Source organism: Peromyscus maniculatus, chromosome 11, assembly GCF_049852395.1.
Source record: "Peromyscus maniculatus bairdii isolate BWxNUB_F1_BW_parent chromosome 11, HU_Pman_BW_mat_3.1, whole genome shotgun sequence".
Taxonomy (NCBI): Eukaryota; Metazoa; Chordata; class Mammalia; order Rodentia; family Cricetidae; genus Peromyscus; species Peromyscus maniculatus.
Window position 1 is genome coordinate 91,663,709 of NC_134862.1, and position 23,569 is coordinate 91,687,277.

Here is a 23,569-nt window from a genome sequence, read left to right on the forward strand (position 1 = left end):
CATTGGTATTCGTGGCACAGAAGTAGAGGCTGACTTTAAGCCAGAATTTGCATTTTCTTCTTGGAGAACTGTTTATCGGGGATGTTAGAGTCCTCTGTACGTGGGGAGCTCTCATTTAGCCTTAGATAAATGGACTCTGGCTGAACCCATGTAGCTCAGGAAGGCTTCTGAAAGTGGGCAACGTTTTCTCTGGAATAGCTTTCCATAATTCTGTAACAACTGAAAAGCCGACCTTAACTCCAGGCCTTCCCCTGAAAGAGGGTTCTGGAAGAGATGGCTCAGACTGCAATTTCAGAGATTTGAAAGAAGTTCCTTCCCTAGACTGGACCAGCAGAAGACAGCGTTGCTTGGGGGATTCTCCTTATGTTACAAAATACTTTCACGGTAGGGAAAAAAAATAAGGTAAATATTTAAATGACCAGTGAAAGGGATAGGGTAAGAAGACACACAGCTCTGCTATTGTATTGATTAGAACATCCCCAAAGGCCCTGTGTTAAAGGCGGGCTCCCCAGGTTGGCGCTGTTGGGAAGCAGTGTAGGGCTTCGTGGGAGGCCTTTGAGGTCATGTCTTCGAACAGGTATTGCCTCCCTAGGCCCCATTCTCTTCCATTTCCCAACCATGAGATAAGTGGCCATGTATCCCCACCATCATGTACTATGCTGCCACAGATCCCAAGTCAGTGGAGCAAACTGAGCAAGGGCTGAAATCTCTGAGACTGGGAGCCCAGACAAGGCTTTCCCAAGACAACCACGTCAGGCATTTAGGACGGTGGCGGAAGCCGCCTAACATGTCTAGCCTTCAAACTCATCCAAAGAAAAAGGCTGAATTCAGTTTGATTCAGATTGATAGAGATGTCCTGGGACCAGGACACGTCTTCTCCATGTGCAGCCACTGGATGGGAGTAACTACTTTATTCTATCAGCTAATTCACACGATATCATTTGTTAAAGTCAGGTGTGATCTCTCAGCTAAATTCACCCAGGCTAAAAGCCTTTGCTTCATCCTATTAGGGATACACAGCAAAGCCACTCTGGGATCTGAAAGAGAAGTGTGGGTAGGGGTGATATAGTACATATATATGGTCAGGACGCTTTTGAACCAAATATGTTCAGAATACACAGATCTATATAGACTTGTTCCAGTCAGACGGTGTATGCATGCCCTTGAGAGACACTACACATGTGCCTTTCAGTGTCTCGTAATCATTTTTATATTGCCGATCAGATTACAAAGCCCTTTGAAGACAGGAATAATGTCCCAGAGTTCAGCCTTCACTGGAAGCTGGTTCAGTGTTGTGCCTCAGTAGTGCTACTTAAGACTTGAAAGGGCTGGCTTGGCATTTATTTCTTCAGGGACGTACCTGTGGCTGGGGACACTGCTGTAGAGTGGAAAAGCCAGAGGCAGGAGGATGAGGACCCAGAGATATAATACCCGGGAGAGGTGAGGACTCCAAAGGAAGCTAGAATGAAAAAAACAGACATCAATAAAGCCAGTAAAGAAACAAGTCCCCCCACTCCACATGCCAGCACACCCTCCCTCCCTCCCTCTGTCCCCCTCTATGTGTGTATGTATGTATGTGTGCATGCACGCATGTGTAGTTGCATGTGCATGTGTGTGCAAATGTTTGTGGAGGTCATAGGTCAGCCTCAAGTGTGGTTCTTCAGGAGTTGTCTGTACACCTTGGTTTTTGAGACAGGGTCTCTCTCTGGAACCTGGGACTCCAGGACCAGGCTAGATGCCTAGTGAGTGCCAGGGATCTGCCTATCTCTGCCTCTTCAGCACCAGGATGGTTTTTATGTGGATGCTGGGGATTGAGTTCAGGTCCTTATTCCTGTGCAGCCAGCCTGAGCCATCTCCCCAGACACCCTTGACCGACCAGAAAGGAGGGTTACTCACCCAGTAAACAAACCTCCCTGCCCTAGACAATACCAGGAAGCATTTGTCCACTGGGGGCACAATTTTGGGTGAGTGGATTTGCTTGTCTGGACTTCTGTGAGTCAGAAGGCAGTTCTGTGAGGAGCCCCCGGACTTTCTTGAGGGAGTGTTGCTCTTCCGGGTCTGGGGCAGCCGCTGCTCCGTTTCCTCAGTCACTCTTCCAGAATGGACAAGGGGACATGAAGTTGAGGACCCTTTTCCTACAAAACAGTTTTGGAATGATGTTTGGAAATGAAAGGAGAGCTGGATTGGCAGGGACAGTGTGGGGCTATGCAAACCTTTATACACACACACAGAGAGAGAGGGGGGGGGGATCCAGTTTGATTGGGTTGGTTAGGACAACAGAGGAAGAGTGAGATACAGAGACCATTCCTGGGTCTCTGCCTCTACTCCCCTCTCCCCTACCCCAGGGCTCTGGACTCCTCCTAGGGGTGTCTGTTTACCTGGTTGTCATAAACCTGAGCCTCCGGCTCATTGCCTGCATGGCCTGCCCCTCCTGACACTTCAGTTTCTCTGGGGTGATGCCTGCACTTCATTTAATTTTGCAGCTAGTCACGGTTCTGTGATTCTAAGGCAGAGGGAGGAGCGGTTATTTATAAAGCTCTGGCTGCCACTCCAGCCACCTACCCTCTGCTCCAGTCTCCTCCCTGGCTCCCGGCTCCCAGCCACCCCACCATTCACTCAGAGTCAGGGTAAATGGGGATTCTTTCCTGGTCCATTGAGCTGTCAGAGCCCCAAGGCTGTCTGCGTGACTGTACACTCTCCTCTCTAGATTAAAAACAGTCTTTATAAAAAATGCATCTGTCCAGGGTGAGAACTCATGGCAAAAATAGGCTTCTTGGGACTTTGCTGGCATCTGGGGAATTGCTCATTATTGGGAGAGTCAAGGAAGGCACTTTCCTACCTTCCTGTACCCAGTCCCTCTCATTTTGCTCATGGTCATTTTGTAACACGTTGAAATCGTTCCTTGGGGAAGCAGGGTCTTTGACTGTGCTATGCACATTGGCTTGGCTGGCATTCTATTTTGCTTCTCTTCGCTCCTCTTCTATTTTTGGTCTTCCTTGAGAATATTCAGCAGTGTCCAAAAGCTTGAGCATCTGTTTTCTCCTCTACTTCCCCATTCTTGTTCCCCCAAACCCCCAAGCACTATGGCTAACAGTGCTAGAAGCTCTCGGGTCAGATTCCAGCCTTGCCATCTGTTGTGTGTGGCCTTGGACAATTACCTCTTCTTTCCCTCTTCATCAGTAGTGCAAGCATGAGTCAGGGGTTGAGGCAATGCACACACGAAGTCTTGCTTGTCCCTCTGTCTGCTCCCTAAGCCTGCAGTCACCATTCTAACTTTGGAAAGCAAGATTCCAATGGCAAAGGAAGACACACACATGTATGAAAGATCTCTGGAATTTTGCATGACCCCAGAAGATTCAGGTTGTGTACCACAAGGGACATATGCGATAAATGCTGACCCAGGAAGGCTTTATCTCTGGCCTTTGGAAACTAAGTACAGCACAGGATGTGGACAGAGAAGGACAAGAGAACAAGACAAGGGAGCGAACTAAATAAAATGAAGACTTTCTCCATTCAGGGGACCATATTCCTCCCCTTCTCCCAAGCCTCTTTCTCTACCCGCAGATTAAGGTAATTTCCAGCGAGTTAGTTTTGGTGCACTGCCTGGCCTAAAAGAGGTGCTCAGAGGTCTGAGCTGTCTCTGCCATGGGACCCATGCACTCACGGTGTGATGAGCACTGCTTTCGGCAGGTACCAAATTTCTGTGTGAAGAAGGTAAAAGCAGGACACATCTCCTGTCCTTAAGGAACACACAGAGATTCCCAAGGTTCTCCAACAAGAATGATCCTACCTAAGGACAGTGGTTCTCAACCCATGGGTAGAGACCCCGTGGGGGATGAACAACCCTTTCACAGGGGTGACACAAAACCATCCTGCATATCAGATATTTATATTATGATTTGTAACAGCAGCAAACTTACAGTTATGGAGTAGCCATGAAAATAGTTCTGTGGTTGGGGGTCACTATATTGGGAAGGTTGAGAGCCACTGCTTCAGAAGATGCCTGCCACAACCTTGAGCCAACACAGCAGTGTTGGCTCCTTTGGAGGGATCAGGAAGGTTTTCTTAGTCCAGTCCGGCTGCTGTAACAAAATATCACCACCAAGAGGCTTCAATCTTCTGTCATCTACTCCTCACTGTTCCAAAGGCTGCAGGTTCAGGGTCAAGGCACCAGCAGATCCATGTAGTGGGTAGCCATTCCAGCCTTGATCTGGAAGTTCCAACCCCCATTGAGACTTCGGTAATGGTCACTCCTACAAGGTGGGGCTGAGAGAGTATGCTGAAGACCCCAGTTCCGGATGCAAGGGCTCTCTTGGTTCCTGGACCCTGGTTGCTGGAGGTAGACCGAGCAGAGTTCTCCATAGAACACCGCCGGACTGTGCCATGCCTTTCCCAGACCCTGTAATCTATCCCTTCACTTGTAAGTTACCCCACAAAATAAACCTCCCTTTTAACTATGTGGAGTTGCCTTAATAATTTCGCCAATAGATTCAGATTCTAGTGACAGCCCACTGGCTCCTAGCTGTCATCTTCACACTCTGACTTTGCACAGTGGACGGGACAAGGGCGTTCTCCAGTTCTCTTCCATAAGGGCAGTGATCTCATTCGAATCCATTTTGCCTTGTAATCTAATCAGCTTCCCAGTGCCCCACTTCCTGAAACCACCACCAAGGAGATCGACTTATCTATAGCAGCGAAGCTCAAGACCACACACCTTGAGGGGCACAGGCAGTTCCTGCTCCTGCTGCCCTACCCCATGCCCAGCCTGTGGGTCACACCCACAGCTACAGCCCCTCATGTAGCTCTGCGGAAATGGCCGTGCCCTCAGAAGAGTGGCTGCGTCACAGGAGGTGGAAGAATCAGGTTATCCCAGGAAAGAAATCCAGTGGTCGTGACCAGTGTTGTTGTTGTTTTTAATAATTTACTTAACTGTATTTTCTGTGCATTGGTGTGAGGGTTTCAGATGCCCTGGAACTGGAGTTACAGACAGTTGTGAGCTGCCATGTGGGTGCTGGGAGTTGAACCTGGGTCCTTTGGAAGAGCAGCCAGTGCTCTTAACCATGGAGTCATTTCTCTATCTCCCAGTGTTGTTTTTAAAGTAAATGCAGAATAATGGGAGTGGGATGAAACAGAACAAAGCAGAACAAAATAGAACTACTTCTGAGTTTAGTGCACCTAATGAAGAAATACTATTGTCCTCGTTAGGGTTTCTATTGCTGTGATGAAACACCAGGACCAGAAGCAAGGTGAGGAGGAAAGAGTTTACTTATATTCCACATCATAGTCCATCAGTGAAGGAAGTCAGAGCAGGAACCTGGAGACAGGAGCTGATGCAGAGGCCATTGAGGGGTGCTGCTTACTGACTGGTTTGTTCCTCATGGTTTGCTCAACCTGCTTTCTTATAGAACCCAGGACCTCCAGCCCAGGGATGGTACCATCCACAATTGTCTGGACCTACCCCCATCAACCACTAATTAAGAAAATGTTCTACAGGCTTGCCTATAGCCTGATCTTATGGGGATATTTTCTCAGTTGGGGTTCCCTTCTCTCAGATGACTCTCTAGCTTGCATCAAGTTGACATAAAACAAGTCAGCACAATTATTTTATAAAAGTTTTGTTTCATTGGAGTATGTGTTTGGGCATATGAACTTGATATAAAAAAAATCTATCTTTGGATAGAGTCACTATCAACAAACTTAATACCTTATTAGATACTGAAATTTCTACAAACTACCTTTCCCCAAACCATTCTTGTTCATTGGTTTTTGCCTCCTATTTCTTTAGTCCATTGCAGTGACATTCATTAACACCTGTCTTCATCACATAGCAAACTCTTCCAGCTCCTTAGACTCCAGAATCTTCACGTAACTTATCGGATGAAACCAGGTTCCTGCTGGCTCGCAACGGCCAGCCAGGTTTCTGGCTATGTCTTCCCCAGCCCCTTGGTGCTAGAGGTCCTATCGTGTCTGTCTTTCCAGGGTACCTTGTGTCTGAGAACATCTTCTCCCCTTCCCATACCTTCACCCTCTGGGCTCTGTCTGACTTCTAATCCTCTCTGATGCTCTCCTCATACACAGGCCATGGAAATTCCCCATAGTAAGTCCATAGGGACTGAGCCCTGTGTGGCTGAAGCAGTGCCTTAAAAACCACTGCATGACACCTTGGCATGTTTTATCAATAAGCTTACATTGTATGAGGTGCAGCAGGGCTTTTTAATACCAGAATCCCGTGCGTAAGGGTTTGATGGGACAGCCAGCGGAGCTGTTGTCTCGGATACAGGACTTCTTTGTTTTAGAAGCACAACAAACACACACACACACACCACTTCTCAACAAACTTCTCTGTGTTGTTTTTTTATGGTGTGTGTGTGTGTGTGTGTGTGTGTGTGTGTGTGTGTGTGTGTGATCCGAGGTTGATGTTGGCTATGTTCCTCAGTGACTTTCTGCTCTCTCACTGAACTGGGAGTGAATCAGTTCAGGTAGACGGCCGAGCCACCCCCCCTTGATCGTCTTTGGCAGCGGCTGTCCTGATGGAAAGAAGGCGTGTGCTGCTGTGCACAGTGGTACATGAAGGAGCTTTGTGATGGCAGCAAATGGAGCATGAAGTTGAGGATGGAGTCGGTGGTTTGCATCTTTTCCTTCCACTGCGATGTATCTGTGGTCCCCCAGGCAGGTCGATCTGTGGCTCACCAAGGTGCTGGGACAAGAAAACCTCCGAATTTACCTCCACAAAGAGAAATCACAGAGTTGTGACCGATTGCAGGGTTCTCTTTTCCTCTTCCTTCGGCGGCAATTTGCGGTGTTGTCTACATAGCAATCAGTGGAATAATGAGTGAAGTTTAAGTTCCTTCTGGAGCCTCACATTGATGGGAAAGGATTGTTTTAACCAGACTACAGGGTGAGGTGAACCAGGGATCCCATCCACCATCAGAAACACGGAGCTACTTCTCCCTGGGACTCAAGGGTGGACAGGGCTGCTGTCCTGCTAGAGCATGAGACTACCAAGTTACTGCACCTGCGCCGACCTCTCGAGAACTCAGCCAGGTTTCTCACAAATACCCAACGATCCGCCGTCCCCATCTTCCCTGGCTTTGGTCTTTCTTTCTGACACGTCTCACCTCCCACTCTTCTCATCCGGACAGTTGCTGAAGTAGAGTGGAAAGAGCTCTCTGTCTGAAGCCGCTCTTGCTTGGCACTTCCTCCTTTCAGCCCTGGCATCCCCACCCCTTCCTCTTTTCTCCAGGAAGCACTTTGTCAATAAATCACTCACACGTAAGTTCCCATTTCACCATCTGCTTTACTGAATCTGCCATAGATGCTGGTTTTGTCATGTTAACTAAAATAAGTGCTTAAAGAACATTCCACCTCCTCCAACACCTGGTACAGCTGCACACTGCAGACTTCAGAGAGGGTGGACACTCACACACAGTCTTCAGACTGTGGCTACCATGTCAACTTGCCATGAATCCCAAAGTCCCCCAAATATACCTCTGAGCTAAATGTACCTTTTGTGAGAAGTGTTACTGTTTGCAAGCTGGGAAAACAATTCCATAGGTAAGAGCACTTGCTTCACAAGCATGAGGATCTGGGTTTGAATCCCTGGCATCCATGTTAACATTTGTCATGGCTGTACATGCCTGTAACCCCATTCCTGGGGGAAAGGTGGCAGGCAGATCCATGGAGCTCACTGACAGGTCAGCAGAGCCAAACTGGTGAGCTTCAGATCCAATGATAGAACCAGTCTCAAGGAAATACAGCAGAGGTAGGTATAGAGAAGGACTTCTAGACCTTTCTCCATCTTCCATACCTGTACCTGGGTGCATATCTGCACAAACTACAAACACACACATCACACAAAAAGAAATAGAGTAAAATGAAACTTAAAAAGAATGAGAAGGAGGATGAAGAAGAGGAGAAGGAGCTTTCCATGTCTTAAACCAGCCCTGGAGAACATTCAAGGGAGAAAAACATCTCTGAGTGCATGAGTTAGTGCCAGAACTATGCAAGGTACTATAGAGATGTGCTGACATTTCCCCCGAAAAGAGAACAAACTGAAATCCTTCCATCCTCCCAATGTAAGCTGAGCTTCTTCAGTACACTGTCCTCAACAGACCTGGGGGTGGGTGATGGTGAGTGAAAAAAGACCAGGCTGAATGTGAGCCATCTTCTCAGAGTGTGAATTGTGAATTGAGCCATCTTCTCAGAGTGTGAACTGTGAATGTGAGACATCTTCTCAGAGTGTGAACTGTAAATGTGAGCCATCTTCTCAGAATGTGAATTGTGAAGTGAGACATCTTCTCAGAGTGTGAACTGCGAATGTGAGACATCTTCTCAGAGTGTGAATTGTGCTGAAGAGTTTCTAGGAACCCAGCCATGGTGGTACATACCTGTAATGTCAGCACTTGGAAAGCCTGAAGCAGGAGGATTGGGCTATTTGGTGAGACCCTGTCTGAAAAACAAAAATGAAGCAGGAAAAAAAAAGAGTTACTGGGATTTTTTAAGTTAAGTATTTTAAATAATTTAAAATATTACCTTAATTTTGCAACAAGGGGATGAAGAACTGAGTATAAGATTTCAAAGCTTTGGACCACCTAAGAAGATGCTCCATAACTTCAGGAATAAAGTTCTTTTTCCTTCCCTGTCTGGTGGATTCAGAAATAAGTTGCTATGCAATAGTGATATTCCTTGTGCTTATCCTTCTTTGTTGTCAATTTGATTGGGTCAAAGATAACCTAGGAGACTGGGAGAGCACACTTCTAGGTGCACCTGTAAAGGCCTTCCACAGAGGATTACTAAAGGAGAAGAACTACTCTGTGTGGGTAGCATTGTCCCATAGGCTGGGGCCCAGATAGAATACAGGTGAGATGGGAAGAAAACCACTCAGCTAGTGCTGTGTTCTATCTGCTTCCTGTCCTATGATGCTCCAGTAATTCTCATGATGCTCCTGCATGCCTTTCTACCATGATGGAATGGAACCTTTGAAATGATGAACAAAATAAAAAATTGTCCCCCTATGTTCTTTTTCTGAGGCCTCTGTCATAGCAACAGAAAAACTAACAAACTCACTGACTTAGTTATTTTTCTATTGCTGTGGTAAAATACCATGACCAAGGCAGCTTATGGAAGGAATGGCTTATTTGGGATTGTGGTTCCAGAGGGCTAGAGTCCAGCCCTGGGGACAGCATGACAGCAGAAAACATGACAACTGGGACTGGAAGCTGAGAGCTGATGACTCACATCTCAAACTTCGAGCAGGATGGAGAGAGACAGACAGAGAAAGAGAGAGAGAGAGAGAGACAGAGACAGAGACAGAGACAGAGACAGGCAGAGACAGAGAGACAGAGACAGAGAGACAGAGACAGAGACAGAGACAGAGACAGAGACAGAGGGAGGGAGGTGGAAATAGCACATGGCTTTGAAACCTCCAAGCCTACCCCCAGTGAGTTCCCTTCCTTCAGCAAGACCACACCTCCCAAGCCTATACAGACAGCTCTACCAACATGCCCAAGACCGTGGGGAATATCATCAATCAAACCAGCATACTTCCCTTCTTCCTTACTAACCAAAGCCAGGTTCTGTTAGGAGACCCACCAGGGAACTGACAGTAACTGCTAACATTTCCTGACTCCCCTTAAAATTATGGTGGCCAGCTGTCCATTCTGGATGGCAGTGTAAATAAAAATGACCAAGAGGACACCACAGAGAAAAAGCTCCTTAGGGCAGTTGTTTGGCTTGAGCCTCCTTTTAGCTTTGGCCTTTTCCCTACTTTCCTGGGAGTGCAGCCTCATCTCAGCATCTGTTTCTGAAACAAACTTGGCCCTGACACCTCTGAGTCATTGGAACATACCCCGAGCATCTAGCTCTAAAACTCTTGTATTAAAAGAAAAATCGAACTCCTAACATATGGAAACCACTGTTTTGCGAGTTCCTCTTATACCTGGTTGCAGTTCTTCATTAATACAGTGTCCGAGGTTGGGGGATTTTTCAGTAATTCTCAATCCTTTACATTTACCCCCTTTCACTGTGTGTGTGTGTGTGTGTGTGTGTGTGTGTGTGTGTGTGTGTGAGAGAGAGAGAGAGAGAGAGAGAGAGAGAGAGAGAGAGAGAGAGAGAGAGAGAGAGAATGTGTGCGTGTGAGTATGTATGTAGTCCAGAGGTAGATATATATATGTCCAGGGACCTTCCATTAACTCCATTATCACTTTCCTCCTCATCTTTTGAGACAGAATCTCTCAGTGAACTGGGTACATGCTGACTGCACTGACTGCTTGGCCAATGAGTTTTAGGAGTCTACCTGTCCTTGGCCCTTCTCCTGCCTCAGCCCTAGGGTTACAGACAGGTGTGACCATACCCGGCCTTTATACATGGGAGTACAAGCTCAAGTCCTCAAGTCCTCCCACTCATATAGCAAGCCCTGTACCTGATGATCCATCTCCCAAGCTTCCTCTTTTCAATATTTTACCTTCTGAGCTGATTTCTTATCATGTTATTTGCACTGTAGGGGATTTTATTGATTGATTGATTGATTTTTGAGAAAAATAACTGGATTTTAATTCATTGATTCATAGACCTTCATTTGCAAGAGGTTAACATCTCGATTCTATCACTGGAATGAGTCCGGTTACAGAAAATAGAATTCAAGTCTATGAGCTTCTTTTCTTATGCTCTTTAGGGAGTCCCCGATTGGGGTGCTAGGGAATCAAGAGTATGCTGGGTTAAGGGACAAAGGGGAAGCCCTCCCAGCTGGAACTAAGCACAAAGACCCAGGACCCATTCATTCCCTACGAAGGCTCATACTCCTGGGTCTTCTCTCCAGCCATCTTCTTACCTCCTCCGGCTGCCCATATGAAGTCACTTGGAAAGCTGGATCCTGAGGCTGCTGGAGTCCTGCTCTTTATTAGACACTGTAACACAAATCTTAAAAGGTCTTATTAATAAAAACAAACTCAGAGCCAGGTATGGGGTGAACGTTGAAGGATCAGAGAGACAGAACCAGCCACAGCTACCTCATCTTGCCAATTCCTCAGCTGACCCTGTTTCCTCAGACTGGAAACCTCTGTGTCCTCATCCGAATGGGTCTCAGCTGAACTGTGCTGCTCAAAAGCCTAAAAGCTTAACCAGGCTCTAGTTCCTCGTCCTCACACCTTATATACCTTTCTGCTTCCTGCCATCACTTCCTGGGATTAAAGGCTCTTGTTATCATGCCTAGCTGTTTCCAGTGTGGCTTTGAACTCACAGAAATCCAGACGGATTTCTGCCTCTGGAATGCTAGGATTAAAGGCGTGTGTGCCACCATTTTCTGGCCTCTATATCTAGGGGCTGTTCTGTTCTTTGACCCCAGATAAATTTATTAGGGTGCACAATATTGGGAAACACAATATCACCACAAGACATGAGTCCCCTGGTCCCCTTTCATAATGGTACCTGATCACAGTAATAATGAGATGATGGCATGTAGTAGTGAGCATACAGTGCCTAGCACAGAACCTTGCATGTAAAGCATCTCCAGTGTCTTGTGTTTTCTACCCTTCCTTCAAGTTCATTTTCCTTTTAACATTTGTATAAAATTGTTGGGGTACAGGACAGGAAGTGGCCCCGTAGCGTGACTTTTCTTGAAGCTCTGTGTTTCTAAACACAGTGCTGGTGGGCTGTGGGGTAGAAGCAGGAACCCTGAGGGAGTCCCCAAAGGTCGGAGATGTCAGCTACAGACTCGCCGTCCCAGAAGACAAGAATGAAGAATGATTGTAGCTGAAGCTCCAAGCGATGAAGTGAGGTGACTTTGAGAGACAAATGGGCGTAGGACTGTGAGTTCCCTGCCACAGGGAATGGGTTGGGGGAGGGGGGGCTTGGGGGGGGGGTAGGGCGAAAGCACACCTCTGCTGGCTCTGGGCTCTGCTGCAGTGTGAATTGGAGCTAGTTTCTGTCATGTTATTTACACTACAGGTTCTTCTGAGAAAATAACTGACATTTAATTCATCGATTCATAGACCTTCATTTACAAGAGGTTAATATCTCAATTCTCCCAGTGGAATGAGTCGGATTAAAAAAAATAGAATTTAAATTCCAGCTTTATCACCAACTAGGTGAGTGATTGGAAAACTCATTTTATCTCTCTGGGGTAGACGCTATGAAGACTCAATGCTTCTTATTATGACACATTTAAAAACATACAGAATTCTGTAAAGAATAATATGCTCTTGTCCACACCACTAAGCTTTATTAAATCTCAGCGTCTCGCCACAGGCATTTCCTTAAAAAAGTAAAAAGCCATTACAAACGCAGCCCCGATCCGAACTGCTTCCTGCTCCTGCTTGGCAGCCATCATATTCTGCATGTGCTGCTGTCATTTATTATTTATAGCTGGGTTGGGGCTATTATTTATTTATTTGTTTGTTTGTTTGTTTATTATGCTCAGGACCCACCAACGGTCTTGCTCATACACCCCAATCCCTATGTGTGATTTTATTCTCAGATGTATTTTCCCTTATTCACAAATCTGAACCCCCCAAAACTTCTAAGATACAAATGGGGTTCTGTTTGTTTCCTGATTCTGTAAATTTGTGACAAACTTATTTGAGAACAGAATCTAAATAGACACAAAGTTATTTATGGACTTTGTGTGTCTCACTTTCAATGACTGCATTTCACTTTGGAATATTAATTATTTCACTTTGAAACGTTAGTGTATACAAACATGGTTTGGTCCCCCTTGATAAAGATATGTTCCATCATGTATAGCCCATGTGAGGATTCTAAAATCAGAACAACTCAGAATATCAAAATACATTTTGCCCCTACATGTTTAAGATAGAGCAGTGGCTCTATACGGCCTTGTACATACCATAGGTACCCAGCTTCAAACACACATATTCATGAGGGTTCCATGCACTTTTCCAACTTTTATTTAAATGATATCATACAATATACTTTCTTTGGCAACTTGCTTTTGATCACTAAATATTTTAAGGGTTATTTAATTTTTTGTGCAAATGTGTGTATGTGCGCATATGTATACATGCATGCTGGTGCCTGTGGAGTCCATAATAGAGTATTGGATCCCTTGGAGCTGGAGTTACAGGCAGTTGTGAGCCGCTCTGTGTGGGTACTGGGAACCAAACTCCAGACCTTTGGAAGAGTGGCACAGGCTCTTAACTGCTGAGCCATCTTTCCAGCCCCAACACTAAATATTTTTTCAGTGTATCCACACTGATAAATGGCAAGTGTAGCTATGTGACAGACACTCCATTGTATGAAGTGGCTACTTTATTTGTTCATTCTGCCTTTGGAGAACATCTGAGATATTTTTCGTTTTTATAAACTGCACTGAATGAGCACACACTTTCATGTGAGGAGATCCTTCCAAAAGAGGGATTGCTGCCCCCAGGAACACATCTTTAAATTTTAATTGTGCTTAATTACAGCTCACAGTGGCCAGGCAATTTACTCTCTCAGCAGCAGTGCCCAGCCCTGTTGTTCCTGTTCCTAAGGGCACATGGCATCATTTAAATTTTTCCCATTGTTGCCAGTCAATCTGTAGGCTTTGGTGAGCCCAGCCAATGGGGCTGCTTCTCGCCCAAGTTACGAGCCAGTTGGGAAATAATGACAAATGGCTTGCTGATAGAGGCCCAGCCACCCAAGGGGCTTGACCTTGCAACAGCCTGGCCAGGGAAGAATGAATCTACCACAGAATGCTTTCCCAAGCTACTCCTCACGCTAATGCAGTCAAAAAGGGAGAGAGAGACCATACTTCTGCGTTCGGGATCTTTTTCCGGTTGAGTTTCACACAAAAGAAAAAAAAATGTGATGGAATGCCCACCCCAAGCCCAGCCACCGTTCCACCTCGGTAGGAAGGAGGGAGATAGAGAAAAAGCCCTAACATTTAGAGGAAATCCCTGCCTGAAGAAAACAGGAGTGAAAGAGGAACATCTGGATTCTGGCTGTTTGTTTTGTTTTTGTTATTGTTTCTCTGGTGCCTACCAAAGCCGAACAAATATTCACAAGGTTGTTGGTCAATGATGCTTTCTCTGCCGGCCATTACTTATTTGCTTTCTGTGCCCATCCTTGTATTGTGCTGTCTGTCTCATCTTTATTGGCATAATTAATATGCTCTGAACTTTTGGTGGCCATGCACATTGCTAACACCGTTTCCCAGAGTTAGCTTTCTTTTTTTCTTATTTATGATGAAGTAGATATGTATGAACAGAAGGCTTTTGCTATAGTACACAAATCCTTCATTGATTTTCCTCTGAGGTACGTGTGTGTGTGCTCATGCGTGAGTGCGTGCGTGCGTGCGTGCGTGCGTGCGTGTGTATGGTCTTTGTACCTTGAAAAACTATAGCTGCTGTGAAGGCTGGGTAGGGAGAGTTCCAGGAAATGTGTAGACCAAGCCACCTGAGCCATACTCTGGAGTGGGAAAATGAACGCCCATATTTTTTTGTTTTGTTCTGAGACCAAATCTCACTATATAGACAAGGCCAGCCCAGAATTCATAGAGCTCCACCTCCCTTTGCCAAAAAAAAAAAAAAAAAAAAAAAAAGATATGCTAAATAAAAGTATCATTGATCAATATGGATATCAAGTGCTGAGATGAAAGGAATGTCATCCATGCCTGGCTGGAAGTCTGTAATTTTGAGGCGCAAAGAGGGAAGATGTAAGTGGAGAGAGATCCCCAGCTGGCTCCGAATGGTTCAACTTGTCCAGAGTTCTACTGAGCTCAAACCTCAGATTCAGACGTGTGCCCCCATTCCTGGCTGGCTGTGCCTTCCTGTTTTATGTACTGCTGCTTTTGTTTAACAGTTGTGACGAAATAACTGACAGAAACAAACATAAAAAGCATTTATTTTGTCAAAATGTTCAGTCCATCCTGGCTAGAACTTTTGTCTCTGGATCCGAGGGGAGCAGACTATCATAGTAACAAAAGCATGTGACATGTGACACCTCAGGCTAGCAGGACACAGGAAGGAGAGCTCTGGGGACCTAGGATAAGTGACCTGTTCCCTAGCCAGGCCCTACCTCCCAAAGTCCCCACCATTTCCCAAAACAGTGCCACCCAATGGCCAAGGATTTAACACAGGAGCCTTTAGGCCAGGGGAAACGTACTTTCCAAACCAAAACACAAAGAGGTGGATCAGCAGTTGAAGGTGCTTGCTCTGTAAGCCCCGTGACCTGAGGTCAATCCCGGGGACCTGCATAAAGTGGAAGTCAAAACAGACTCCACGGAACTGTTCTTTGTCCTCCACACATGCACACATGCTAAAAAGAAGAATAAACAGGCAAAAAAAAAAGGGGGGCCTCAAGACTCCTTGGGCACCAATCCTGTTTTCTACCCACACAATCTAATAACCTCCAGTTCTTAACTATTGCGTTGGTGATCAGGTTTCAACGTGGAAATAGTGGAGAAATACTAACATTTGACTTCTGTGGGAGACACAAAGGTCCTTGTGCTCACAGATAAGCGTCAAGGGAACCAGGAATGTTAAACACAGAGGGTTGACTTTTCAAGAAGAAGAAACGTACAACTGTTTTCTGCCCAGAAGGCTGGGAGCAGAGGTGGTCAATAGCCTGGTGACCTTTGCAATATCTGTGTGGCTGAGAGCACACCGGATCCTCCCCCAGACCATTACCATGAATTTGCTTTTCGCAGTCAGTCCATAGAGCCCACCTTTATGGAAGATGTCCTGCGTACTTCAAGGAGTTTTTGACACAGTCCCATCTCAGACTGCACTGCATATGGGATTGAGTTCATTATCTCCAGGATATTTTTCAACAATTCCTGCTGTGCTTAAATATGCCTAAAGTAAACTACTCAGAGTCAGACTCTCAAAGTTTGAACCAACACTGGCTATGGAGTCCTGTTGAACCTAACTGCCTTCTTTCCTCCTCTGGATCATTACTCTGTTGGCTGTGCTGGTCACAGAGACGCCCTCCCAGCCCCCGCCCGCCCTCAGACTTCCTCTGACCAGATTCTGGGACATTTATGGATGAGAGTGTGGGAAACTAGACAGACCCTATGTCCACCTTGCTAAGGGGCCCACAGGGCCCTGGTGGGGTGGGGGGTCTTGTGGACACAAGGCTAATGAGCCGGGGTAGCACAGGGACAAGCCATCTCCTAGGCTAGGGAATGCCGAGGAATGTGCTGACTGTTATCTGGGGAACAATCATCTGCCCACATCTCCCTCAAGTGCCTTTAGTGAAATCATCTTTGAAATCTTGAGATCCTGTGTCCTGAAGTCACCTGAAACCTTCAGATCCCCACTGTGTCGGAAGAGTAGCAGCAGCTGAGGTGACTTGAATTTGTGAACTGCAAACAAATTCTTCGGGTTCCATCTTCACCAGGCACTAGCCATGCTTCTGGAACAGGTTCCTCATGCTTTCTGGAGTCCTTGTCCACTGTACCAACCACACCAGCTCAGAAGCTTTCTCTTCCTAGCTCTGTCCTTCAGAAAACTCTTTCCAATCTACATCACACCCTAAACGGTCACTTGTCACACTTAGTAGGTCACTGGTGTCATTATTTCCCAGGGAGCCAACAGTCTGGCCTCTGATCTGCTCCTTCCTGACTATAGCCCGTCATATTCACCACACACATTCCCTCTCAGAGAACCCAGTTTAATCAAGACGTGGCCAAGAGAGGTAAATATCCCAGTGTAGTCTGGATTTCAGTCAATCACTGAAATGCCTAACTTCCCACCATAATGCTGATGAAGATGGAGGGGAATAAATTGAGAGAGCCAAAGAGAGACAGACGTGAGGCTGTCTGGATGTCACCACAGAGGTAGAAAAAAGGACCCTTATCTCTTCCGCACTACCTGATCTTGATTCCAAAACCCCAAGTCTGTATTGATTGGACCATTGAACAGCTGGACAGCCAAGTGGCTGCTTATAAAGAACTATGTTCTGTCCACCTCCACCCCAGCATCCCCTTGTCCCTCATCAGCTCTTCTCTCTTTCTATAGCTGTGTCTAGAGTAACTGAGGCAATGATGAGAGGTGGGAGGAAGAGGAGACACTGTCAGGAAGTGCCCTGGTACCAACCAGCCCTATAGAAGGTACTTCAGAGAACCAGGGAGGGGAGGCTTGAGAAGGGACCAGTCTAGCCTAGTGGAGCAGAGAAAAGGAGAATGCTAGACGTAGGGAGTGGGCCCTGGCTCAGTGTCTGGCGATGGGTCTGGGAAGAGAATTTGGCAAGCAGTTAAAGGACTGGAGAGTTGTCACATGGAGTCACAGCTCTGCAGAGAAGGAGCACACAGCTCAAGCCAGGCTGGGAACAAGTGCTGTCCTGTATGGGAAGGGGGAACGCCCAGATCTCTAGAAGTAGTTCTCTCTCTATCCCTCCCTCCCCCGCTCCTTCCTTCCTCAGAAACTAAGGGGAAGGAGGACTTAGTATTCTCTCAAGGGAGCGAAAGTGAGGATGTGGCTCACACAGAATAGAAGGGAAAGGCAATCCATGTGGAAAAGACCACAGCTGTGCTTGCATGAAGAAGACGGGAAGAAAAAGCATGGCCGGCAATAACAGGCTTAAAACTCAGGTTTCTCCTGCTCCACAAGATGAAGCCCGGCACCTAGGGCCATCACTGGGCTGAGAACCTCATCTACACAGGGCCCTGGGGGAGAACCTACTGTTACCGCTCTGGAAAACAGACACAGTACTAAAGCCACTCCTGGCGACTTGCCCTTATAGCCACAGGCCAGTGCATCTCCTGACCCTGATCGCAGAAGCTTCTATTTGTGGCAGATGGGGATGAACTCAGAGATCCACAGCTGGCCAAGACTCAAATAAGAGACCCCAGCCTGCTCAGTTCTAGATGGAACATATCTACTGCACCCCTCCTCCCAAGCTCAGGAGTTGCTGAGAAAGAAAGAGGGGGGCAGGAAGACTGTGAGAGCCAGAGGCAGCAGATGACTACGAGGAAGCCGTCACCTGGGCACAGCCAGCGTGAAAGCTGGACAGAGGAACTCACGGTGGTTGTGACAGCCTGCACAAGACTGTGAAAGCCTGACGCACACCACGTCCCAGAGCGGAAAGGGCAGTTGAGCTTAAAGTTCCGCCTCTCAGACAGGAGTGACAGGCAGCTGACAGCTTCCGGGAGAGGGAATGCCAGTCGTCTTTAAGAATGTAGTCCCCATAAGTCATCCACTCTCCAGGGGAAGGCCACACATCCAAGAATGTTTGGACAGTAAAAATTGGCCTTGATGAGTTTAGTTGGGTGGGGGCACAAAGTTGGGTGAGTAGGAAAGGGGGTGTTCTAAGAAGAGTTGGAAGAGGGTATAAAAATGATCAGAAGAGGTGGTACAAATTTCTCAAAGAACTAATGAAGTATTTTTTAAAGACTTTTGTTTTTGTTTTTGTTTTCTTTTGCTAATGAGTATAAAACCAACCAAAGTCTCAAAGAGACTGGCTTTACAGAGCCCTTTTTAAGTTAATGAACCATCAATGGGGGTTGGAGAGGTGACTCCGTGGTTAAAACCACCCGCTGCTCTAGTAGAGGACCTGCATCCAGTTCCCAGCACCCACATGGTGGCTCATAACCATTTGTAACTCCAGTTCCAGGGAATATTATGTTCTGTTCTGACTTCTGTGGACCACTGCACATACATGGTGCACACACATATGCACAGGCAAAACAATCACACGCAAGACAGAATTCACACTAGTGGGTCAGATGCATGCCTAACATCCACAAAACTGTGGGTTCCGTCTCCAGCACCATGGGAACCAAAAGTAGTGTGCTACCTCCTGTAACCCCAGCACTCCGTGGAGACAGGTGAATCAAAAGTTCAAAGTCATCTTTTTGGCTCGGTCTAGGCTAGCCTGGGCTGCATGACACCCTGTCTCAAAAAGAGAAAAAAGCACCCAAATTGCCTGCTAATCTCAAGGGGGGAGGAATAGAGCTTTACCACAGAGATCCCAGATATAACTGCCTTAGCCACACAATCAAACACGGTGTCATTAATAATGGAACAAGGGGCAACACAGAAGCATCCCTAGGAAGTGCTCTTACTGTTTCCAGGACCTCATTCTAAGCCTCCCCTCACCCCAGTCCTTGTGATCTCCCTCAGGTGAATTCAGACCAGACACAAAGCACAGGGTTGAAACCAGGAAGAGATTATTACAGAATAGGCACACTCATGGAGTGGACGGTGGCCAAAGGAACTGCTGCATAAACACACACACACACACACACACACACACACACACTCACACACACACTGACAAGGTGAGAGTGGACAATGGCCACTGGGTCCATTGGAAAGAGAAGCACACTTGTGGGGTCAGAGTACACAATGGCCAAAGGGACCATCATGCCGCCCTGCATGGTAAGGTAGCCTTTAGGCAATTTTCTCAAGTCTGTGGAGCAGACAGCTTTCCCAGGGGCACTTGCCTGTCTAGGTGATTGACAGGCTCTTCTAGTTCCCTCTGTGTGGCTGTGATAAAGCGCTCTGACAAAGAGCAACTGGATTGGTTTCAGCTTAGAGGTTAAGGTCCATCACTGAAGGAAGTCAAGGCAGGAACTTGAAGCAGAAACCATAGAGGAATGCTGCTTGCTGGTTCGAGCAGGCTCGTGCTTACCTAGCTTCCCTATAAGGTCCAGGACCACCTGCCCAGGGAGTGGTGCCACCCATAGTGGAGGCCGGGAGCCCTCTTACGTCCATGAATAATCAAGACAGTCCCCACACAGACAAGCCCTCAGGCCAATCTGATTCGAGCAATCACCCAGCTGAGACTCCTTCTGAGGTGACTCGAGGCTGTGCCAAGTTGGCAGTTACAGCTAACTAGCACACAGGCCCATCTGGGTGGGGACAATGATGTCTTTGTTCTTTCCAGAAAGGCTTCCTTCTGGGTAGTGATCTTAGAATATTCCTGGCAGTTCAGGAAGTTCCCAGGGCCGGAGAGAGATGTGACTCAGATCACATTCTTTTGACCAAGCAAAAATCATGTAGCAGAGTAGATTATACGGGATTAAAGAAAAAATAGTAATAAATCTATAAGAACACCCATGCTTTACCAGAGGGAAATAACTTTCTTTTAATGGGCATCCGTGATGCTGCTGCTTCCACCGTCCTCCGTTTCATTTGGTTTTCTAGATATTTTCTAAGTATGTTTTTAATTGAGATAGAATTACATCATTTACCCCCTCCCTTTCCCCACTCCAGTCCCTCCCAGGACCCCCTCCCACTCTCAAGTTGATAGCCTCCTTTTTCTTTCACTATTACTATTGCATACATGTATGTGTGTGTGTATGTGCAAATAAGTACAAATCCAACCTGCTGAATCCATTTTGGTTGTTATTATGTCCGTGGTTTTAGGGCTGACCATGACACCATGACAGCTGACAAGGGGGCTCATCCTTGGGAGAGGCTAATTCTCTTCTCCTAGCAGTCATTAGTTGCCTGTAGTTTACTGCCTACGGGTGGTATTCTAAACACTAAGGAGGGACAACTGTGGAGTTCCCCTTCATTTACCCACCCCTGCTTTTCACCTGCAAAATCAGTGTGTTACCAGCAACCAAGGTTGGGGCTTGAAGCTGATGATAAGGGAAGGCAGGTCGATCCTCCCTGATCTTCAAGTCTGCTCATTTCTAACTAGCTACCTAAGGTCGCCCAACATGCTTCAGTAGAATTGATTCCCACTGTCACACCCCACTCTGTAGTAAATGCAGGTGTGGAAGAGCAAGCAAGTGCCCCCAAGAAGAAACAATGAGATGAATCTGGAAGGCATGGAGAGCCTGAAACCAGCATCAGGAATAATGCTGGTAGAGCCGGGGGGTCAGAAGAGGCAAAGCAACATAAGCAACATGTTTGCCTTGACAGCACGCTAATCTGGGGGCAGAAGCTTGAATAGGAACTAGGTTCAGGTATTAAGGAGTTATTGAATGCCTTAGCTGTGATCCCAGTGTGGCACTTATTAAGAAGACTGGCCTTCATGAACTGTAGACTAGCGGCTGTGGAGCCCCCATGGGACTGGAGTAGGTCCTCTGGATATGAAAGATCGTTGTTTGGCTTGAACTGTTTAGGGGGCACCCAGGCAGGGGGATCAGGATCCTTCCCTCGTGCATGGGCAGGCTTTTGGGAGCCCGGTGCCTGTGGTGTGACGCCTTGTGCAGTCTTGGTGCAGTAGGGAGAGGCTTGGACCTGCCTAGGCTCAGTGAGCTGGGCTCTGCTGACTCCCCATGGGGAGACCTTGATTTGGGGGATGTGGGGATGTGGGGTGGCTTGGGAGGGAGGGCTGGAGGGTGGGAGGAGGGAGGAGGGGGGATCTGTGGGTGGTATGTGGAGTGAATAGAAATTTTCTTAATAAAGAAAAATGAAAAGAAAAAAAAAGAAGAAGACTGGCCTTATTTTGAAAAGATATGTACTGGGCTAGCAACATGGCTAGTTTGTAGTGTGATTGTCCAGCATGCATGAAAGCCTTGAGTTTGATCCCCGGAATCGCATAAACCAAGCATGGCAGCATATCCTTGTAGTTTTAGCACTCAGGAAGTGGAAGAAGAAAGATCAGAAATTTAAGGTCATCCTCAGCTACATTAGCAAGCCCAAGGGCAGCCTGGGATACATAAGACCCTGCCTCAAAAACAAAAACATAAACAAAAAAAACACACTGAAGTGCTTCACAGGGCTATGCTAGAACACATGCATTTTGTTTTCAAATGTTTGAGCAGTTGAAATATTCATATATATGTAAATGTATATATTAGATATATAATAGATAATATATGTACATGGATGATCAAATATGGAAAATTTATCGATACTAAATTATTTCAACTTTTTATTGAATTTATTTGGGAGGTGCTCATCATGGCACTTACATAGAGGTTCAGAAGACAACTTGTGAAAGCCAGTTTTCTACTTCCACTATGTGGGTTCTGGGGTCCATCTCAGGTCATCACCCTTGGTGGTCGGAAAGTGACTTTATCCACTAAGCCACCTCATTCTCCTCTGCCACCTCTATCACTTAGCAATATGTCATAGAAATAACTTGGTAGAATTGGCGCTATCTTGGTTTGCTTTCTATTGCTGTGACAAACACAGTGACCCAAAGCAACCTGGGGAGAAAGGCTTTATTTCACCTTCCAACTCCCAGGTCATGGTCCATTATTGAGAGAAGTTAAGATAAGAACTCAAGGCTGGAACCCAGAGCCAGGAGCCGAAGCAGAGACCTGGAGGGGTGCTGCTTACTGGCTTGCTCTTCATGTGCTGCTCAGTCTGCTTTCTTATATAAAGAAGGACCACCTGCCCTGAGGTGACCCTCCTCACAGTGGGCTTGGTTCTTCCACACCAGTATCAACCAAGAAAATGTCCCATAGACTTGCCTACAGGCCGATCTGCTAGAGGCATGTTCTCAGCTGAGGTTCCCTCCTCCCAGAACGGCTCTGACTTGGGTCAAGTTGACAGAAAACCAACCAGCACACGCTGCAAAAAAGCAGCGGTAGCCTTGCTCTACGGAGTAAACCACGGAGAATACAAACGAGAGACACCCCCGTTCTAGAGCAAAAGAACTGACAGAAACCACAGGGGGAAATGATGTCAAGTTTCTGGGCCAACTGACCTTGAGCGAGCCTGAGAACGAGTGGGAAAGCAAGATGAAAGGCATCTTAGGAGAGAGCGTGTCGTGGCCTTCCTGTTGTCCCGGTCTGTCCTCCCAAGGAATGCGCTGAGATGACGCCAGGGAGAAGGACAAGAACAGGACATGAAACGTAGCTGCTGCTAAGCCTGAGGAGATTTCAGGTAAATCCAAGCGTCTGCATGCTCCTTCCTTTTGTATCACCGAGACCGGAATACCTGACAGAACAGTCTAAGGCAGGGAGGATTTCACTGCGGTAGACAGCTTCAGGGTTTTCGGTTCCTGGGTGACTCGACCCCAAGCTCTCGAGCAGAACATCACAGGGGCAGGAGTATGTGGCAGCGGGTGTTCTCCCAAAGGACTCTGTGTTTCATTTCTGTTGCTGTGATAAAAGGTCCTGACTGGCAGAAAGCAGCTTAGGGGTGTAAGGGTTCATTTGGTTCACTGTTCTGGGGGATCGGGAGTCTGGGAGGATGAGGCGGCAACAGTCTGGGCAGGAGAAGGGGCAGGGGCAGGAGGCTGACTCATCGCACTGCGTCTATGAACAGCAAGTGGGCGAAGGCTAAAAAAATCCTTCATGATGGTTTGAAAGAAAATGGCCCCCAAAGGGAGCGTCACTATTAGGAGGTGTGGCCTTGTGGAGTAGATGTGGTCTTGTTGGAGGAAGTGTGTCACTGTGGAGGCGGGCTTTGGGGGTCTCATATGCTCAAGATACACCCAGTATCTCAGACCATTTCCTGTTGCCTACACGATATAGGACTCTCAGCTCCTTCTCCAGCACCATGTCTGCCTGCATGCTGCCATGTTCCACCATGATAATAATGGACTCTGAAACTGTAAGCGAGCCACCTCAATTAAATGTTTTCCTTTGTAAGAGTTGCAGTGGCCACGGTGTCTCTTCACAGCAATAGAAACCCTAACTAAGATAGCCTTAAACCCCACTCCCAGGAATGTGCTCCCCCTTGTAAAGCCCCGCCTTCTGAAGGGGCCATGACCTTCCCACACA

At 46.9% G+C, this 23,569-nt stretch overlaps 1 long non-coding RNA gene across 2 annotated transcripts; it reads right to left on the minus strand.

Moving 5' to 3' along the window:
- Window positions 1-884: 884 nt before the first annotated feature.
- Window positions 885-14,273, minus strand: LOC143267848 (uncharacterized). Of its 2 annotated transcripts, XR_013043468.1 has the most exons (5): window positions 10,829-14,273; window positions 8,388-8,449; window positions 2,379-6,806; window positions 1,897-2,135; window positions 885-1,459 (listed from the first exon to the last, which is right to left on the minus strand). It is a non-coding gene; the product is annotated as an uncharacterized LOC143267848 (long non-coding RNA). The 2 variants fall into 2 exon arrangements; XR_013043467.1 differs by having other exon boundaries at window positions 1,897-6,806.
- Window positions 14,274-23,569: the final 9,296 nt, after the last annotated feature.